Source organism: Miscanthus floridulus, unplaced genomic scaffold (assembly GCF_019320115.1).
Source record: "Miscanthus floridulus cultivar M001 unplaced genomic scaffold, ASM1932011v1 os_2352_2_3, whole genome shotgun sequence".
Classification (NCBI taxonomy): domain Eukaryota; kingdom Viridiplantae; phylum Streptophyta; class Magnoliopsida; order Poales; family Poaceae; genus Miscanthus; species Miscanthus floridulus.
In genome coordinates, this window is record NW_027098252.1 from 26,047 (window position 1) to 47,912 (window position 21,866).

A 21,866-nucleotide genomic window follows, 5' to 3' on the forward strand; every position below is an offset into this window, starting at 1 on the left:
TGAGCCAGCACATTGATTTAATACTTCGTTAGAATTAGCTCGTGGCACTTGCACTGCGTTGCTAGAGCAGTAAAGCCCATGATCGGGATAATCTGGGAATTCATGACCGGCATTCGTGCACGGCGCATCCCATCAGGCATCACCTCTCTCCCGTGAACGTCTGGGCAGGGCAGCCCCAGAAGTATCCATCGTAACGCAGAAGAGGACACGGTGATGGGTTTTGCTGGTGTGCGTGCGTGCGTGCATGACTCGATGGAGCGAACTCAGCCGTGATCCGTGGACCTCTGCACGAGAGAGTGACGACACATGCATGCCACGCGTTCCGTTCACGCCCTGCACCTACCGGAGTCTGATACTCTGATTATTATCATATGCAAACTGATGATACTCTAATTCAAACGGCCTCACAGCTACCGACATGTAGCAGAGAGGGCACCCACTACAACTACAACAAGGATCGCTGCTCGCACTACAGTTACGAGGGCTGCTCACTCATACTTGGCACCATTTCGGTTTTGAAGAAATATTAACCGAATTTGTTGTTAAAAAATAATAACTTACCAAAATCAGTTTTGGTGAAATTGATTCGGTTAACCGGTTAGTAATACATATTATATTTTTGTAGGAGATAATACACCAACATAATTGTATTCGAAAACATCTAACAAGAAACGAATGAAGTAATAAAACAAAAGGGAAAGCAACAAATAATGCCTCAAACAAATAAACAGTCTCATAGAAATACATTTCCAAATAGGAACAATTTTAGTGTTTAATCTAATAGTAAGAAGAATTTTGGTTAAATTGATTAATGCTAGCTAAAAACTTAATAAATAAATAGTAGCAAAGTTTTCACCGAATAGATCAAAAGTTTCGATTAACCGGCCTTTTCGGTTACTCAGTTTAGTTAATCAATTTCGGTGAATTACCAACCCCTAAGGGTATGCACACCTTGGATTTGACAATTTATTCATCCATCAATCCACACTTCTTCTTTCTTAAATAAAAAATAAAAAAATTTCATTTTCTCAGTCTAACTATCGTAAATTTAAAGTAAATATATAAAAAAACTAGTATTTTAGATGTCAAATAAGTATCACAAAATTAATTATGGAGTCTATTTTCATAATAAATTTATTTAAAGATATAAATATTGATATTGTCTTCTATAATCTAATAAACTTGAGATTGTTCAGCTTCTTAGAACATTAGATTTTCATTATTTTCAACCGAAGTGAATTCAGTTTTATATCTTTATTCCAGTCTGTACTTCCCTGGGACTTTATTTCAATGATCTTATTACTATTTCCGTTAAATTTTCTGGCTTGGAGTTCTGCATCTGCAAGTCTCTGAAGTTTCTGCTTCTTCAGTAGAAGGTGCCTATTCACGCCTTGTTTAGATTGCAAGTTTTTTTACTCTCTTTTCATCACATCAAATCTTTGGACACATACATGGAGTATTAAATGTAGATAAAAAAATAACTAATTACACAATTTGATTGTAAATTACGAGACGAATCTTTTGAGCCTAGTTAGACCATGATTGAATAATAATTATCAAATACAAACAAAAGTGCTACAGTACCAAATACTGATTCCTAACATCAATCTAAACAAGGCATCAGTTCAGCTGCATATATAACTTTTGTTCTCAATCTCTCTCTCCAGTCTGTACTGAGTCATCAACGGTCGGGGACCCTCTACCGGTACAGTCCGTCACGGATCCTTTTCAAATTCCAGTTAAAGTAGCCAATCATAAAAAACAATCCGCTTGTTTGTACTGCTACTACTACCAACTAGTAGTAGTGCACATTTGCATGTGAACACTATCCCTGAGGCATAAACCAAAGGAGTTTTTTTTTTCCAGTGTAACCATGTCGGATTGTAATTACCGCACTTGTGCAGTTCAGTTACCGGAAGTCAAAAGAGCAGGCAATAGAGCTGTGTAGTTGATTGAGCTTTTTGCAGGCCATGTTCGACTGGTATTAAAGTCGACTGATAAGTCAACTGAAACTATTTTGTTTTATAGCTGATAAGTCGACTGATAAATTCAAACGAACATGTCTTCGTAGTTTGCAAAGAACTAATCAAACAGCAGCATAGCAACACAAGCAAGATATCACCAAAATTTCTCTCCAATGAGACCAATACAACAGCAAGGGACACTGCCTCACTCGGTCACTCCGTTCCCCACCCACTCCCACCGGCACCATGAGCGCCACCCTCCGCCTCGCCATTGCCGTGGCCGTGGCCGTGGCGGTCTCGCATTCGCTCGCTGCCACGGCTCCTGCGCCGCGCGACGCCCGAGAGACGCCACCGGCGTCCACGACAGTGCGCGCCGGATTCTACCTCGCCGCGGACGCCCGTCTCCGGCCGCTCGATAGGCTCGACGCCTCCCTCTACACGCACCTCTACTACACCGCGCTGGCCGTGCACCCCACCACGGCACCATCCACAAGCTCGTGCTCCCCACGGACCCGGCCCAGGCGGGTCTCCTCGCCACCTTCTCCCCGACGCTCAAGTGTCCAAGAACCGGGCGCTCGAGACCCTGCTCTCTGTCGGCACCGCCGGCATTGCAGCAAGTACGGACTCGCAGACCGACCCAGCGTTCGCCGCCATGGCCGCGGACCCGGCGTCCCGCGCGGCGTTCGTTGCCGCGGTCGTCGCGCTCGCTCGCGACAGAGGCTTCGACGGGCTCGACGTCGCGTGGCGGTTCCCAGCATCCGACGTCGAGATGGCCAACTTCGGGTTCCTCGTCTCCGAGTGGCGCGCCGCCGCGCCGCCGGGGTTCCAGCTCACCGCCACGGTCTACTTCTCCAACCACGTCTTTGACGCGCCGCTCCCGGGCGTGGACAACGCGTCCGAGGCCGTGGCGAGGTGCCTCGACTGGGTCAACGTCGTGGCGTTCGGCCTCCACCCGCTAGCCGCGGGTGCGACCAACGCCACGGCCTTCGACGCGCCACTCTATGACCGGGAGTCCCACTTCTCGGCGAGCTACGGCGTCGTGTCTTGGATCGACGCCGGCGTGCCCGCGAGCAAGGTTGTCATGGGCCTCCCGCTCTACGCCCGCTCGTGGTTCCAACGCAACAAGGCCAACAGCGGCGTCGGGGCGCCGGTGGTCGCTGCGGGGACGAAGCAGCACGGGAGCAACGCCACCGGAATTATGTCCTACGCCAAGGTCCAGAAAATCGCCGCTGCCGGCGGGGGCGGCCGGCGCGCGGTCACCACGACGGTCGACAACGCGTCCGTAGCGTCCTACCTATCCATGGGTGACGTCTGGGTCGCCTTCGACGGTGCGGCAGTCGTAGCCGAGAAGCTCGCCTTCGCAGCGCGGCGTGGGCTCCTCGGCTAATTCTGAGTTTTGTAATCGAAGAGAATCGTCGTTGCATAAATTGTGCAGTCTAATTTGGTTCAGGTGTAGCATAGCAGCATTTTCAATTCGCAAAAGGTATTACGCGACCGTCGCGCTCCAGGTCGTGACGGTAGCGCGACATCGCGACCCTGCTCGCGCGTCGCCCCTCTCCCTCCCGCACTCTTGCGACTACGTGCGCCCACCCCCGGCGGAGAGCAAATTGGATATGAACAAGGCTGACCTGGATATGAGCCAGGCCTATGACCGGGTTAATTGGTCTTTTGTAGGAGCTATGATGTTGAGGCTAGGTTTTCAGGAGGTGTGGGTTGACCACTGCCGCAAACGTTAAATTTGTCGGGTGTTTTTAGGTTTGTCGAGTGTCTTTCTTCGGGCACTCGGCGAACAAGTTCTTTACCGAGTGCTGCGCTAAAAACACTCGGAAAAAAAACACTCGTCAAAGAGTGGGTTTGACGAGTGTAAAAAAAACACTCGGCAAAGAGGGTGTTTGCCGAGTGTTTTCTTTTTTGCACTCGGCAAAGAAATAAAATCTTTTTTCTGAGACAGAAGGAGAAGAAAAAAAAATAAAAAAAAAACTTTGTCAAGTGCCCAGATCTAGGACACTCGGCAAAGGACAAAATCCTACTTAATTAACCGGCCCCAGCGCCCCTCCCGAGCACCCGGCCCTTCTTCTTCTCCAGCGCCTCTCCCCCTCTCCCTTCTTCTTCCCCGGCGGGCGCCCCTCCTCTCCCCCTTCTTCTTCCCCGGCGGGCGCCCCTCCTCTCCCCCTTCTTCTTCCCCGGCGGGCGCCCCTCCTCTCCCTTCTTCCCCAGCGCCCCTCCCCTCCCGACCCCAGCGCCCTCTGAAAGGATCAAGATGCCCAATAGGGGGGTGAATTGGGCTAATTCTAATTTTTTTTTGCAATAATTAAACTCTACAGTTAGCCCAATTAACCCATTATGCCTAGAAAGTGTTTCTATGGATCTAATGCATAAAAGTTTAACACCCTAAGTTCCAATCCTACTCTAGCATAGCAATTCTAGCAATGTAAATAACAAGAATTGAATTGCTCAAAGTAAATGTTCAAAGTAAAGAGAGAAGGAGGAACGCGACGATGTTTTGCCAAGGTATCGGAGAGTTGCCACTCCCCACTAGTCCTCGTTGGAGCACCCACGCAAGGGTGTAGCTCCCCTTGATCTGCGCAAGGATCAAGTGCTCTCTACGGGTTAATTCTTCGATACTCCGTCACAATGAATCACCCACAACCGCTCACAACTTGAGTTGAGTCATCCACAAGCTCCGCCGGATGATCACCAAGCTCTCCAATCACCACCAAGCCGTCTAGATGCTGGCGATCACCAAGAGTAACAAGCACGAACTCTCACTTGACCACGACAAGTCTAATAAGAAGGGTGGATGCACACTTTGCTACTCTTGATCTCACTAATGAGGTGCTCTTTGGGATTCTCAAATCTCAATCACCTCACTAGGACCTTGCTCTTCTTGGCACTCTCAAAGGTGTTTTTCAGCTGTTGGAATGAGCAAAAGTACCCCCACACACGAGTGGAGGAAATATTTATAACATGGGCTGAAAAACGAACCGTTATGTGTCTCTGTGGGGTGACCGGACGCTCCGGTCATATTGATCGGATGCGTCGGTCAGTTCAACCCAAACTCTAGTGTTTACAGTGTGACCGGACGCGTCCGGTCGAGATTTTCCCTCTTTAGGACCTTACTAGAATCGATCGGACGCTGGCCCTCAGCGTCCGGTCACTTGACCTCTCAACGTCCGGTCACACCGGAGCCAGCGTGCGGTCAGTATTTGACCCTCCATTCACTTCCAACTTTCGAACGTACGTGAATGAAGTTTGCTCCTTTGGATCTAAGGGCTACTTTGGAGCTACCTAGTGCTAGATTTAGCAAGTGTGCACCACACCTAACTCACTAGACTCACCTAGGTCAAGCTACCCGTCCATACCCTCTTAATAGTACGGTCAAAGGAAAAACAAAGTCCTAAACTACTCTAAGTGTCACTTCAACTCCAAATAACACTTAGAACTAGTCCATCCTTAACCTTGTCGTCCATCCTTTGAAAACCGAAACGATTTCCATCGTAGGGGCATGACCACCATGATTGCCCAATCGATCTCCATTACCATGACCTAACTTAATTGCCTCTGCAAAACACACGTTAGTCCACAGTAATCACGTATTGTCATTAATCACCGAAACCCAACTAGGGGCCTAGATGCTTTCAATCTTCCCTTTTTTTGTGATTGATGACAATACTATCTCGAGTATGTGAAAGAATTGAGATTTTTGACATGTTTGGTTCATATAAGCTTTTGGCAATAAGAACAAAAGTGTTAGGCAAGCTTATATGACCCAAGCCAACATGATGTACTCAAAAGATATGAAATAAGCATGAGTACAAGTAAAAAAGCTCATTCGCATCGGAGTAGAACGCAGAAGCAAGAGCAAATGAGCTTAGCACAACTGATATGACATGTAAATAATACAAAGTAGAGAGCACACATGTCATATATCACAATCACATAGATATCACTATCACATAAATAGTTTAATGCATAAAAGTAAACACACGACGAATGCATAATAGTGTATCACACATGAAAACCAAATATAATAGATAGTCTAAGTAAACTAAGCTCCCCCTAAGTCGCTCCTCCTAAGCCTAGCATACTCGAACCCTCTCTCCCTTTGGCGTCAAACACCAAAACCTAAGGGTTGGTCGGTGGGGCTGCAGCGGACGAGTTGGGCGCTGAGGTACGAGGAGCAAGCTGAAACTAGGTGCCATCATCATCTGACCCTGAGCTCTGAGCTGTCTGACCCTCTAGAGCTAGAAGCGATGCTGAAGCGGTCTAGGTTGGATCAACAACTAGAGCTACTATAGACTATGCAGGTATGACTGGAGCAGCTAGCTCTAATGATGCCACTAATGAAGGGAGCATCTCTGTTGTCCCGATAATAGGTGCAACGATAAAAGGACCTGGGACATGCAAATATGGTGGAGTAGGCTACCCTGTAACTCACTGAAGGATGCACCAAGGCTCCTAGACACTGTAGTCTCTGGCACTAGCAGCAAAGAAGTCTGAGCCAGTGTAAAGCCTGTTTGGAGAGGTCTGAACTGCGGGGCTATCACGGGCGAAGCAAACCACTGGGACATCTGCTCTATAGGTGAAGCAAACTATGCTGGTGGCTGTCCCTAACTCTGAAGCGCACTAGGCTGTAATGCTAAAGTCATAAAAGTGGTGGCAGGCTGACCAAGCTGGGGTGAAGGTTGTGGCGGTGGAACCCTAATAGCTGTCACTACATGCTGCATAAATCTAAGTAGCTGTTGCTGCATGAGGAGCTGCTACTGATGCATGGCCTGCTGCTGCTGTATGGCCTGCTGCTACCGCTGAAACTCATCCTGTCGAGCCTAAAACTGTGCAAACATGGTGGCGGTCTCCTGAGCCTAGCGAGCCTAATCCTGCCTCATCCGCTCAAGTATGGCAAGTAGAGCAGGGTCAGTCTACGGTGCAGATGGAGGTGAACTGGAGCTACCGGCCTCATGATCATGTCATTGAGGAGGCATCTAAGGTATCTCACGGTAGTCCTCATCTGAGTTGTCACTGGGTCGCTCTCGACCATCCCCTCCTGCTGAGCATCCAACTGCTCCTCTATAGCTGCTATGCCCCTGATAGTATCATCCTGCTAGGCTACAGTCTCTAGCACCTCTAAATACCGGCGCAGCTGGCTAGGTGTAGTCGATGTACTATGGCGGATCATCTGAGTCAGGTTATATGCAGGAAACTCTATTGTAGCACCACTGTACTCAGCTAGCATCTTAGGCGGCCTCACTATAACTGCCCTATGAATAAGAAACATGATCTAGTGGGCATAGGGCAACTGTCGGTGATCTCTGAACCCCTCAACAATAGTGTCCTCCATCTCTGATAGAAGGAGATCCCAAATATCAAATATTGTCTGCTGCATCAGATAGTTTAGTAGCCACAACTGGATGCGAGTCAAGCCCCCGTGATACCCCATCCTAGGAAGCAGTGTCCTCCTCATAATGGCATCAAGCACTCTAGCAGTGGGAATAAGATCACTGGGTGTCCTACTTGACCCCTCGTCGAATGGCTCTGTGAAGCAGTGGCAGACTAAATCTGTAGGGGGCACCATCCCACCATGAGGGCGTCTAGGAGGCACTGTCTATCCATAGCAAACCTCTTATAGCCGGACGGGCTGCTCTTAAAGCCTGAGTATCTCTCTGACCCTAGTGCTCGTCAGCCTGTAATCTCTACCACTGAATGCAAAGTGTATGAATCTATACTACGGGTCAATCTAGAGAGAAGCATAGAACTGACGGACCCAAGATGAAACATACAATCCAATCCATCCAAGTAAGTCTGATAGCCCGGGTAGGTAAGAAAGGTAGGGGTGAATGTGCTCTCCAGCTGCTGCAATAATAGACTCTATGTTGCACACCCTCTGAGATCTAAAAATAGCTCTACTATTACGATATGCATTGTAGAAATCCTCCTATAGTGGTGTGTAGAAGCCCTCTGAAGCTCTGTCATCCCTCCTCGGTGGGAACCACTGCTCAAACTCCACAAACTTGAGCTACTACACTTACTTGGCCTTGGCGGCCCTCAGATCTAGATGAGTCACTAGAGGCGGACCCTGTGGTCTGGGCAGTGGACGAGAACCCCTCCGCTGTGTATCTGCCCTCGGTGTGATTAGAACACTGGTACGACCAGAGCGGCGAAGCTATGGCTGAGGTGCCTACTCTATCTCCTGGGCCTGTTGTCCCTCCTGAGTCTGCTCTGCTGATGGTGCCTGCTGCTGTAACTCCCCCTGAGGCTGACCCTCATCAATAGCAACACGCCGTCCTCCAATCATGAGAGTCCCAGGTGGACCACCATGAAGGCGCTCAACCTGCTCAAGTGTAGCCCTCGCTTCTAGTGAAAGCTGATCTACGATCCGGACTCCACTGCGAGCACCTCCTCTCTTAGCACGCTCTACAGCCTCTGCAACTATGGCTGCTCTAGTTGTATCGGCATCTGGATACTTGTGCTTCCTTACTGCCAGCTTCTTTGTCGCCTTGCCTTTTGGATCTGCAGGCAAGCGAGGTGGACGCCTCAGATCCTCATCACTCGGACCGCCTCCAACATTCTTGACGCAAACCATTGGTTGGATCAGAAAAGAACAACTGCTGCTGACAACAAACTACTGCCAACTGTCACTTCCGAGGCTTGGCCTTGATCCATACTCGCGAGCTTGGCCCTAAGTTGACTGACAACTACAAATATGACCTCAATGGCACCGACTCGCTGCATGTTAGAGTAGATCGGATTTATAAATAATAACAATAAATCTAGAGATGCGAAACCCTAATAGAGCAAGCAATTGGGTATGAAATTGAATCGAGGGCTTGCTACCTGATGAACCGGTGATCCGAAGAGAAGAGAAGCGACACGCGGGGAACCACCGGGAATCCTAGGGTTAGGGTTGTCTGATTGGCAAGGATTGGTGGCAGAAACTCCGGTGAAGCTTTGGTGCAGCACTGGTGCGGGCAATGTCACGGCGGTAGTGAGCAAATCGGCTCAAGAGCGTGGAGCTGAGGGCACAGGCAGGTGCAGCACTGGCGGACACGGTGGCGCTGGAGTGCTGCGGGCATGAGCGTGGATGGCAGTGCAGCAGGCAGCATCGGTGAAGCTAGGGCACGAGCACGCGGTGGATGTGCAGCGACGCTAGCGTGGGAGCAGGGCAAGCACGATGGCATGGGATGTGGTTGTGTGAGGGGCGTGTGGCGGCACACGACTCGGTGGCGCACAGGAGCAGATGCGGCGAAGTCGGTGGCTCCAGAACGACGGGTGCGCGGCGGATGAGCTAGGTCAACGCACGCTTGGAGTATATGGGGGTCCCCCATGGAGTAGAAAAGGAAACGGAGAAAGAATCCAGGTCCCGCACGTTTTCTACTGACCGAACGCTCCGGTGGCAGCGACCGAACGCTGCCACCCAGCGTCCGGTCGATTCCAAATAAGATCCAAATAAACACCAATTGAGACTGATATGAGTGACCTCTCTTAAACCCTCATGTTTTTCAAAAATATTTTGCCTTAGGCTATTATTCTTTTTAAGAAAATAGGCAATAAGAGGGCAATTGAAGATAAACGATAAAACAACATTCATGCATATTCAATGCAATACTTGGAGGATAAATCTAGTTGCTTGTCAAGTTTGATCCAAGGTTAAGCTTCTTCGCATGCTTTACGGCGGTTATCTTAACCATGTTAGACAAGTGAAAGGTCCTAATAGCTAGAGGGGGGGTGAATAGCCTAATAAAAATTTCTACAATAACACTTAACAAAAGGTTAGACAATTATGAGGCGAAGCAAGTGTTGCGCTAGCCTACTCAAAATGCAAGCCACCTACCACAATTCTAGTTTAGATAGTGTCGATTCACACAAGAGATATGACACTACCCTATGTTAGTATGCTCTCAAAGGCTAACTAAAGAGCCACACCAACCAAGCAAGCAAGCTCTCGCAACTAGTTACACTAAAGAGCTTGTCAACTAGTTTGCGATAATGTAAAGAGAGTGATCAAGATAGTTATACCGCCATGTAGAGGAGTGAACCAATCAATCACAAGGATGAATAACAATGAAGACCAATCACCTCGGAATCAAAGGATGAACATAATGATTTTTACCGAGGTTCACTTGCTTGCTGGCAAGCTACTCCTCATTGTGGCGATTCACTCACTTGGAGGTTCACGCGCTAATTGGCTTCACACGCCAAACCCTCAATTGGGTGCCGCACAACCAACATAAGATGAGGATCACACAAGCCACGAGCAATTCACTAGAGTACCTTTTGGCGCTCCGCCGGGGAAAGGTCAAGAACCCCTCATAATCACCACGATCGGAGCCGGAGACAATCACCACCTCCGCTCGATGATCCTCGCTGCTCCAAGCCATCTAGGTGGCGGCAACCACCAAGAGTAACAAGCGAAATCTACAGCGAAGCACGAACACCAAGTGCCTCTAGATGCAAACACTCAAGCAATGCACTTGGATCACTCCCAATCTAACTATGATGATGAATCAATGATGGAGATGAGTGGAAGGACTTTGGCTAGGCTCACAAGGTTGCTATGTCAATGAAAATGGCCAAAGATGTGAGCTATAGCCAGCCATGGGGCTTAAATAGAAGCCCCCACGAAATATAGCCGTTATACCCCTTCACTGGGCATAACGCGGACTGACCGGACGCTCCGATCAGTTGACCGGACGCTGAGCCCCCAGCGTCCGGTCGCTCGTAGTCAGCCACATGTCTGACTCCAACGGTCATCTGCCTTGACCGATCGGACGCTCTGGTCAGTTGACCGGACGCTGGACCCTCAGCGTCCGGTCATTTCCAGTAAGGGTCCAAAACCAATTTTTATCGACCGGACGCGTCCGGTCAAGCTTGGCCGGACACAGCCCAGCGTCCGGTGCATAACCCTAAGCACTGTGCAGACCGACCACTTGGCCGGACGCACCCCTTCAGCATCCGGTCAATAGACTGACGCCAGCATCTCACTGTTACACATGACTAGACACGCCGGTCCCTCAGAGGTCCAGCGTCCGGTCACTATATAACCAGCGACACTAACTCATTTTTACTTCTAACTTCTCCACCCTTGCTCAAATGTGCTAACCACCAAGTGTATCACCTTGTGCACATGTGTTAGCATATTTTCACAAACATTTTCAAGGATGTTAGCTCTCCACTAAATCCTAAATGCATATGCAATAAGTTAGAGCATCTAGTGGCACTTTGATAATCGCATTCCGACACGAGTTTCACCCCTCTTAATAGTACTGCTATCAACCCTAAATGTGATCACACTCTCTAAGTGTCTTGATCACCAAAACAAAATAGCTTCTACAAATTATACCTTTGCCTTGAGCTTTTTGTTTTTCTCTTTCTTCTTTTCAAGTTTGAGCCCTTGATCATCGCCATGCCATCACCATTGTCATGTTATGATCTTCATTAGCTTCTCCACTTGAAGTGTGCTACCTATCTCATGATCACTTGATAAACTAGGTTAACACTTAGAGTTTCATCAATTCACCAAAACCAAACTGGAGCTTTCAATCTCCCCATTTTTGGTAATTGATGACAACCCTTATACAAAGATATGAATTAAAATTCAATTGAATCCATGTTGCTTGCCCAAGCATATTTACCATGTGTAAAAGGATATGGACAAGTTTCATGAACCCCAAATGGTAGCAATTGCTCCCCCTACATATGTGCTAAGAGTTTGGATTGAAGCTTGCACATATGCTTATTTAGGAAATATAGGAGTCAATGTCTACCAAATGATTCTAAGGTATAAAAGATGGACCTTTGAAGCATGATACCAATCGGAGTGCACCAATATACCATCCTTAGCACCATTGTTAACTTAATACCACTTGGAAACATACTTTAGAAAGATACCACTTGTAAAGACTTACTTGAAAATGAAAGTTATCTAGTGATTTCATTTCATCATTCAATCTTACAACTAATCATTCATCACACAAGCATGGATGTTTAAATTTAATACTTATGCCATGCAAGCAAACATATGAAGTGCACATTCAAATGCACCATACAAGTTCATGAGCTTGCTCCCCCAACTTGTGTGCTCAAAATTTTAGTTGATCCCTTTCCTTTGTTATATCTCTCCCCCTATGTCATATATCAAGATATCTTTATGTTCTCCCTTTTTCACTATCTTTGTTTCTCTCCTTCTTATCTTTGTTTCTCTCCCCCTTTGTCATCAATGACCACAAAGGTTCTAAATGTAGATAGTATTACTTGTAGGGTTGAGATTATCAATGTCAATCAATGGGGTGAGGATCATTTTCCTAAATTTGGTCCAATCTAGATTATTTGCCAAAGATATTTAACTCGGTTTGATCCAAGGACAAGCTTCTTCACACCTCCAAATAAGGGTTATCTTGTACCATGTTGAGTTAAACACTTATAGCTCATTTTCTAGATTAAACACTAGGTTTACAAGCCCATAAACATGTCATATGCTATCACTAGATCAAGTCAAGCATAGAAGCAATAGTGATACCATAAATTCATTTGATTTTCATGAATGAGCCTAATGAAATAGAACCACTTGAAGGGTCCAAATAAAAATTGAAAATGTGACTAGATGCACTAATCATGTCCTTAGCATAGATGTATGTCATGCTAATCAACTTTTACCTTGGATTGCTCGAAGGAGAGGCATGTCATATGAGTGAGGGGTGCATCAACACATATTTGAGAAATCCAATATATTCAACTCATTCCTTAGCTTGCAAAACCTTTTCTCATCCAATGGCTTGGTGAATATATCGGCAAGTTGATCTTCGGTGCCTACACTCTCAATGCAAATGTCCCCTTTTTGTTGGTGATCTCTTATAAAATGATGGCGGACATCAATATGCTTTGTTCTTGCATGTTGCACCGGATTGTTGGTTAGCTTAATTGCACTCTCATTGTCACATAGCAATGGCACTTTCTTGAACTTGATTCCAAATTCACTCAAAGTGGCCTTCATCCAAAGTATTTGTGCACAATAACTACCGACGGATATGTATTCGGCTTCGGCGGTTGATAATGCAACACTATTTTGTTTCTTTGATGACCATGAAACAAGTGATCTTCCCAACAATTGACATATGCCCGAGGTGCTCTTCCTTTCAATCTTGCATCCCGCATAATCTGAGTCGGAGTAACCAACTAGCTCAAACTTTGCTCCTTTGGGATACCACAAACCAACATTTGGTGTATGCTTCAAGTACCTCAATATTCTCTTTGTAGCCTTCAAATGACTTTCTCTTGGTGAGGCTTGAAATCTTGCACACATGCATACACTAAACATGACATCTGGCCTTGATGCGGTCACATAGAGTAGGCTTCCAATCATAGACCGATACAACTTTTGATCCACCATGTTTCCACTTGCATCACTGTCCAAGTTGCCATTGGTTCCCATTGGTGTGCTAATGACTTTGCTATCAATCATGCCAAACTTCTTGATCATGTTCTTAATGTACTTGCCTTGACTCACAAAAGTACCATTCTTCAATTGCTTGATTTGAAGACCAAGGAAGTAACTCAATTCTCCAATCATGGACATCTCAAACTCATTAGCCATCATCTTTCCAAATTCATCACAAAATTCTTGATTTGTTGATCCAAATATGATATCATCAACATAGATTTGCAATACAAATAGATCTTTTCCAATCTTCTTGATGAAAAAAGTGGTGTCAACCTTGCCCATTGTGAACCCTTTAGAGAGGAGGAAGTCCCTCAATCTCTCATACCATGCTCTAGGTGCTTGCTTCAAACCATACAAAGCTTTCTTCAACTTGTATACATGGTTGGGATTCTTATCATCTTCAAAACCGGGAGGTTGCTCAACATATACTTCTTCATTGATGTAGCCATTGAGAAATGAACTCTTGACATCCATTTGATAGAGCTTGATGTTGTGGGCACAAGCGTAGGCTAGCAAGATTCTAATTGCTTCCAATCTAGCAACCGGGGCATATGTTTCTCCAAAGTCAAGACCTTCAACTTGTGTATAGCCTTGTGCTACCAATCTTGCTTTTATTCCTTACCACTATCCCATCTTGATCTTGCTTGTTTCTAAAGACCCATTTGGTTCCAATCACATTGTGTCCCTTTGGTCTCTCTACTAATTCCCATACTTGATTTCTTGTGAAGTTGTTAAGCTTTTCATGCATAGCATTGACCCAATCAACATCCTTCAAAGCTTCATCTATCTTCTTTGGTTCAATGGATGACACAAATGAGAAGTGTTCACAAAATGATGTCAATCTTGATCTTGTTTGTACACCTCTTGAAATATCACCAATGATTGTATCCAAAGGATGATCTCTTGCAATACTTGTTGGTTGGAGCAATGGAACTTGATTGCTTGCACATGCTAGATCATTGGGTTGAGATGATGTACTAGCCACTTGATCTTGTTCATTGTCATGAGATTCACTCGCACTAACTTGATTTGTATCATCTTGCACATTTGAGTTAGAGAGCACTTGCACTTGATCATCTTCATCATCATTCATTTGCCTAGACCTCAATTCACCAATATCCATGTTCTTCATGGCATTTGAAAGTTGAATGCCTCTAACATCTTCCAAGTTCTCATTCTCTTCTTGTGAACCCTTGGTTTCATCAAATTCAACATCATGAACTTCCTCAAGAGTACCACTATCCAAATTCCAAACTCTATATGCTTTGCTTGTAGTGGAATAACCAAGTAGGAATCCTTCATCACATTTCTTGTCAAACTTGCCCAAACTAGTGTCTTTCTTCAAGATATAGCATTTCCAACCAAAGACCCAAAAATATGCAATGTTGGGCTTTCTACCATTCAAAAGCTCATACGGTGTCTTCTCTTTCAATCGGTGACAATAGAGGTGGTTGCTACAATAGCAAGCCGTGTTGATAGCTTCGGCCCAAAAAAGATTGACTTACATTGTACTCACTAAGCATAGACCTTGCCATATCAATGAGTGTTCTATTCTTACTCTCAACAAGGCCATTTGATTATGGAGTGTATTTGGCCAAGAATTGATGTCTAATTCCAAATTCATCACATAACTCATCAATTCTAGTGTTCTTGAACTCACTACCATTGTCACTTCTAACTCTCTTAATGGTTGTTTCAAATTCATTGTGAATGCCTTTGACAAATGATTTGAATGTTGCAAATACATCACTTTTGTCCACTAGAAAGAACACCCATGTGTATCTAGTGTAGTCATCCACTATCACAAAGCCATATTTGTTTCCACCAATACTTGTGTATTGTGTTGGCCCAAATAAATCCATGTGCAATAACTCAAATGCTTTGCTAGTGCTCATCATGCTTTTCTTAGGATGGGTGTTTCTAACTTGTTTGCCGGCTTGACAAGAGCTACAAAGCTTATCCTTTTCAAACACAACATCTTTCAAGCCTTTAACTAAGTCATGCTTAACCAATCTTTTCAATTGTTTCATTCCAACATGACCAAGCCTTCTATGCCATAACCAACCCATGCTAGACTTAGTGAACAAGCATGTAGATAATCTAGCTTCACTAGCATTGAAATCAACCAAGTATAGATTCTCATATCTAAAGCCTTTGAAGATCAAGTTAGAGCTATCTACACTTATGATCTCTACATCATCTACCCCAAATATGCATTTGAATCCAAGATTACACAATTGAGCCATGGATAGCAAATTGAAATTCAAGCTCTCTACTAGCAACACATTGGATATGCTCAAGTCATTGGATATTGCAATCTTACCAAGCCCTTTGACCTTGCCTATGCCATTGTCACCAAATGTGATACTATCATAGCCATCATTGCCATTGGTGTTGATTGAGTTGAATATTCTTGCATCACCGGTCATGTGTTGAGTACACCCACTATCAAGAACCCAATGCCTTCCTCCGGCTTTGTAATTGACCTACAAAAGAAGATCAATTCTTTTTAGGTACTCAAACTTGCCTGGGTCCTTGAAGGTTAGTAACCAAGCTCTTTGGCACCCAAATGGCTTTCTTCTTTGAGCCCATCCATGGTTTGCCAATGAACTTAGCCTTTACACCATTTGTACCCTTAGTAAGCATATAGCATGAATCAAGCTTTATGAAGGATACATTAGCATTTTAGCTCTTGTTTTTGCATTCTTGCTCTTTGTGACCAATTTGCTTGCAACTAGTGCAAAACCGACCATTGTTCTTCACAAAACTAGTCTTGTGAGGAGTAAAGGCTGCCTTGCCTTTCTTGGGGGTATAGCCCAATCACTCTTTGTAGAGAGAAGCTCTTTGGCTACCCAAGCACATAAGCAAGCGGTCCTCACCACCATAAGCCTTAGCTAAGGTGTGAGTGGGCTTAGTGACCTCCTTCTTGAGGTTTTCATTCTCAACCACTAGTGAGGCATCACAAGTGAGACCATCACTACTAGATGAGGTAGAAGTGGAAGTGCTACAAGAAGGGTTTGTAGTAGCAACAATGATAGGCATAGATAGTGATGTATCAATTAAATCACAAGTTACACCTACATCACAAGTTTCAACATGCTTCTTTTTATCTTGTTCATTAAGCAAAGTGGAATGAGCTTTTTCAAGCTTTTTGTGAGCCTTGCCAAGTTTCTCATGGGCTACCTCTTGCTTCTCATGAGTTGCTTTGAGCTCATCAAGGGCTTGCTTAAGGGCTTTTACCTCCTTATTCAAGCTCTTGTATTCCCTTCTCTTAATGCCAAAGTGTTCTTTAGCATCTTCTAGCATGTCAAATAATTCATCCTTAGTAGGTTCATCATCATCATCATCACTATCACTATCATTTTCATTTTTGTGTTCATTATCATCAACATGTTCTTCATCACTTTCATCATCACAAGATTGTACCTTAGTGGCCTTAGCCATTAAGCATGATGAAGATTCAAAGAGAGAAGGCTTCTCATTGATGGCAATACTTGCAAGAACCTTCTTCTTGGTGGTCTTGTGATCATCACTATCATCATCATCATCACTTGAGGAAGCATCACTATCCCAAGTGACTACATATGAACCACCCTTCTTCTTCTTGAAGGCCATCTTGTCCTTCTTCTCTTTCTTTTCCTTCTTGTCCTTCTTCTTGTTCTTCTTGTTGTCATCATCATTGTCACTATTGTATGGGCATTGAGCAACAAGATGATCTTTGCTTCCACATTTGAAGCACCTTCTTGACTCTTCTTTGTTCTTGGATGAAGACTTCTTTCTTCTAGCACTGGTAGCCCTTCTTCACCATGAACTTGCCAAATCTCTTGATAAATAGAGCCATCTTCTCATCATCATCATCATCCCATGATTCATCTTCTTCACTTGATGTTTCTTGCTTTGCTTTGCCCTTGGATGATGTGGCTTTGAATGCCACTGCTCTTCTTCTTCTCATCCTTCTTCTCATCTTTCTTCTCCTTCTTTTCTTCCTTCTCATCATCATCTCTATAAGTGTCATCGGTCATTATATCTCCCAACACTTGGTTTGGTGTCATGGTGTCCAAACCACTCCTCACTAGAATAGTGACCAATGTACCAAATCTTGAGGGTAAACATCTCAAGAACTTGTGGGAGAAGTCCTTGTCCTTCACCTCTTCTCCAAGTGCTTTGAGATCATTGATAAGCACTTGAAGCCTATGAAACATCTCCAGCACACTCTCATCCTCCTTCATCTTGAAGCTTGCAAACTTCTCTTTGAGAATATATGCCTTTGCACCCTTCACAGCTTGGGTGCCCTCAAATGATTCTTCCAACTTCTTCCAAGCTTCATGTGCCATCTCAATATTCTTGATTTGCTCAAATGTTCTTTCATCAATTGCATCATGAATGGCACTTAGAGCAATGTCATTGTTTTGGAGAAGCACTTCTTCGGTGGCGGTGGGATTCTCCGGATCACCAATCTCAATTTTGGTTTCTACCACCTTCCACACCTTTATATTGATAGACTTGATGTGTGTTGTCATCTTTGACTCCAATAGGAATAGTTGGAGCCATCAAATTGGGGTGGCTTCTTGGTGTTGTTGATTTGAGCCATTTTAACACCGAAGGTTGTTAAGCCTCAAATAACGGTGACCTCAGCTCTGATACCACTTGAAAGGTACTAATGGCTAGAGGGGGGGGGGGGGTGAATAGCCTAATAAAAATTTCTACAACAAAACTTAACAAAAGGTTAGACAATTATGAGGCGAAGCAAGTGTTGCACTAGCCTACTCAAAATGAAAGCAACCTACCACAATTTTAGTTTAGATAGTGTCGATTCACACAAGAGATATGACACTACCCTATGTTAGTGTGCTCTCAAAGGCTAACTAAAGAGCCACACCAACCAAGCAAGCAAGCTCTCACAACTAGTTACACTAAAGAGCTTGTCAACTAGTTTGCGATAATGTAAAGAGAGTGATCAAGATAGTTATACCGCCGTGTAGAGGAGTGAACCAATCAATCACAAGGATGAATAACAATGAAGACCAATCACCTCAGAATCAAAGGATGAACACAATGATTTTTATTGAGGTTCACTTGCTTGCCGGCAAGCTACTCCTCGTTGTGGCGATTCACTCACTTGGAGGTTCACGCGCTAATTGGCTTCACACGCCAAACCCTCAATAGGGTGCCGCACAACCAACACAAGATGAGGATCACACAAGCCACGAGCAATTCACTAGAGTACCTTTTGGTGCTCCACCGGGGAAAGGTCAAGAACCCCTCACAATCACCACGATCGGAGCCAGAGATAATCACCACCTCCGCTCGATGATCCTCGCTGCTCCAAGCCGACTAGGTGGCGACAACCACCAAGAGTAACAAGTGAAATCCGCAGTGAAACAAGAACACCAAGTGCCTCTAGATGCAAACACTCAAGTAATGCACTTGGATCACTCCCAATCTCACTATGATGATGAATCAACGATGGAGATGAGTGGGAGGACTTTGGCTAGGCTCACAAGGTTGCTATGTCAATGAAAATGGCCAAAGATGTGAGCTATAGCTGGCCATGGGGCTTAAATAGAAGCCCCCATGAAATATAGCCGTTATACCCCTTCACTGGGCATAACGCGGACTAACCGTCAGTTGACCGGACGCTGAGCCCCCAGCGTCTGATCGCTCGTAGTCAGCCACATGTCTGACTCCAACGGTCATCTGCCTTCACCGATCGAACGCTCCGGTCAGTTGATCGGACGCTGGACCCTCAGCGTCCGGTCGTTTCCAGTAAGGGTCCAAAACCAATTTTTATCGACCGGACGTGTCCGATCAAGCTTGACCGAACATAGCCCTACGTCCGGTGCATAACCCTAAGCACTGTGTAGACCGACCACTTGACCAGACGCACCCCTTCAGCGTCCGGTCATCGAGTGACCTAGCATCCGGTCAATAGATCGACGCCAGCATCTCACTGTTACACATGACCGGACACGCCGGTCCCTTAGAGGTCCAGCGTCCAGTCACTGTATAACCAGCGACACTAACTCGTTTTTACTTCTAACTTCTTCACCCTTACTCAAATGTGCTAACCACCAAGTGTATCACCTTGTGCACATGTGTTAGCATATTTTCACAAACATTTTCAAGGATGTTAGCTCTCCACTAGATCCTAAATGCATATGCAATGAGTTAGAGCATCTAGTGGCACTTTGATAACCGCATTCCAACACGAGTTTCACCCCTCTTAATAGTACGGCTATCAACCCTAAATGTGATCACACTCTCTAAGTGTCTTGATCACCAAAACAAAATAGCTTCTACAAATTATACCTTTGCCTTGAGCTTTTTGTTTTTTTCTTTCTTCTTTTCAAGTTTGAGCCCTTGATCATCACCATGCCATCACCATTGTCATGTTATGATCTTCATTAGCTTCTCCACTTGAAGTGTGCTACCTATCTCATGATCACTTGATAAACTAGGTTAGCACTTAGGGTTTCATCAATTGACCAAAACCAAACTGGAGCTTTCAACAAGCCCTATATGCATTACCAAAAATTAAACATGTTGTATATTACAATGCAATGCAAGGGACAACACAAGCTCATCTTTTAGTAAAGTTGCTAAAATCAAGAACGTTGAGTTCATTCCGTAATCTACAAAATGTTGCCTCAACTAGTGGTTTAGTGAAGATATCCGCCAATTGATCCTCGGTCCTTACACCTTCTAATGATATATCATTTTTAGCAACATGGCGGATATCTATGTGCTTGGTGCGAGAGTGTTGAACCAGATTATTTGCAAGTTTTACCGCACTTTCATTATCACACAAAAGAGGTACTTTATCTAAAACTACACCATAGTCTAGCAAAGTTTGTTTCATGTAAAGTATTTGTGCATAACAAGCACCCGTGGCAATGTATTCCGCTTCGGTGGTGGACAAAGCCACACCATTTTGCTTCTTGGAGGACCAAGACACAAGTGATCTACCAAGCAAATGGCACCCTCCGGATGTGCTTTTTCTATCAACTTTACAATTGGCATAATCTAAATTGGAATAGCCAACTAACTCAAATAAAGCTCCTTTGGGATACTAAAGTCCAATGCTTGGTGTGTGCTTAAGATACCTAAGGATTCTTTTTACAGCATTAAGTGAGTTTCCTTAGGATTAGCTTGAAATCTAGCACACATACACACACTAAACATGATGTCAGGCCTAGATGCGGTTAAATATAGCAAGCTACCAATCATAGAGCGGTAGTGAGTTTGATCAACCATGTTACCTCCCTCATCTAGGTCGAGATGTCCATTAGTTGGCATTGGTGTCTTGATTGGCTTACATTCATCTATCTTGAATCTCTTGAGAAGATCATTTGTATATTTCTCTTGAGAGATGAAAATCCCTTCTCTCATTTGTTTGATTTGAAAACCAAGAAAGAATGTAAGCTCTCCAATCATTGACATCTCAAACTCCTTTGACATCAATTCACCAAACTCTTTGCAAGAATCTTCATTTGATGATCCAAAGATGATATCATCAACATACACTTGACAAATGAAGATATGCCCATCAAGCTTTTTGGTTAATAGTGTGGTGTCGACCTTCCCAATGGTGAAGCCCTTCTCAATAAAGAAGTCCCAAAGGCGCTCATACCAAGCTCTTAGGACTTGCTTGAGCCCATATAATGCCTTGGACAACCTATAAACATGATTAGGATACCTAGGGTCTTCAAACCTGGGAGGTTGATCAACATAGACTAGTTCATTAATAAAATCCTTTAAAAATGCACTTTTTACATCCATTTGATATAGTTTCATTTCATGATGTGATGCATATGCAAGGAGGATATGAATGACTTCTAGTCTTGCAACCAGTGCAAAGGTCTCTCCAAAATCCAATCCTTCAACTTGAGAGAACCCCTTTGCAACTAGTCTTGCCTTGTTCCTCACAACTACACCTTGATCATCTTGCTTGTTGCGGAACACCCACTTTGTTTCAATGACTCTTGCTCCTTTTAGCCGCTCTTCAAGAGTCCAAACTTCATTGTGGGTGAAGTTGTTCAACTCTTCATGCATGGTATTTATCCAATCTGGATCTTGAAGAGCTTTTTCTACCTTGGTAGGCTCATAGCAAGAGACAAAAGAGTGATGAGCAATAAATGAAGCAAGTTTTTGTGAGCGAGTCATTACACCTTTGATAGACTCCCTATGATGAAATCTTGTGGATGATATTGTAGTAGAGGTGTATTTCTTCTATTGACCACTTGAGGAGGAGATTGTGGAGCATCAACATCTTGTGCTCAGTGCCACTATTTGATCATGAGAGACATGAGTGTCTTCATTTTCTACTCTTCCATCTTTATCATCATCTTGTGGCACACTTGATGAAGACAGTGGATCGATCACTTGTACGTCATCTTCATCATCTTTAGGCTTGATGTCTCCAACCAGAATGTTCTTCATAGCCTCCCTTAATGGTTCATCACCTACAT

The 21,866-nt window shown here is 44.6% G+C and overlaps 1 pseudogene; it reads left to right on the top strand.

Annotated features, from left to right (window-relative positions):
* The first annotated feature begins 2,204 nt into the window (after positions 1-2,204).
* On the top strand, positions 2,205-3,351 carry LOC136534846 (class V chitinase-like; annotated as a pseudogene).
* The last annotated feature ends 18,515 nt before the right edge of the window (positions 3,352-21,866 follow it).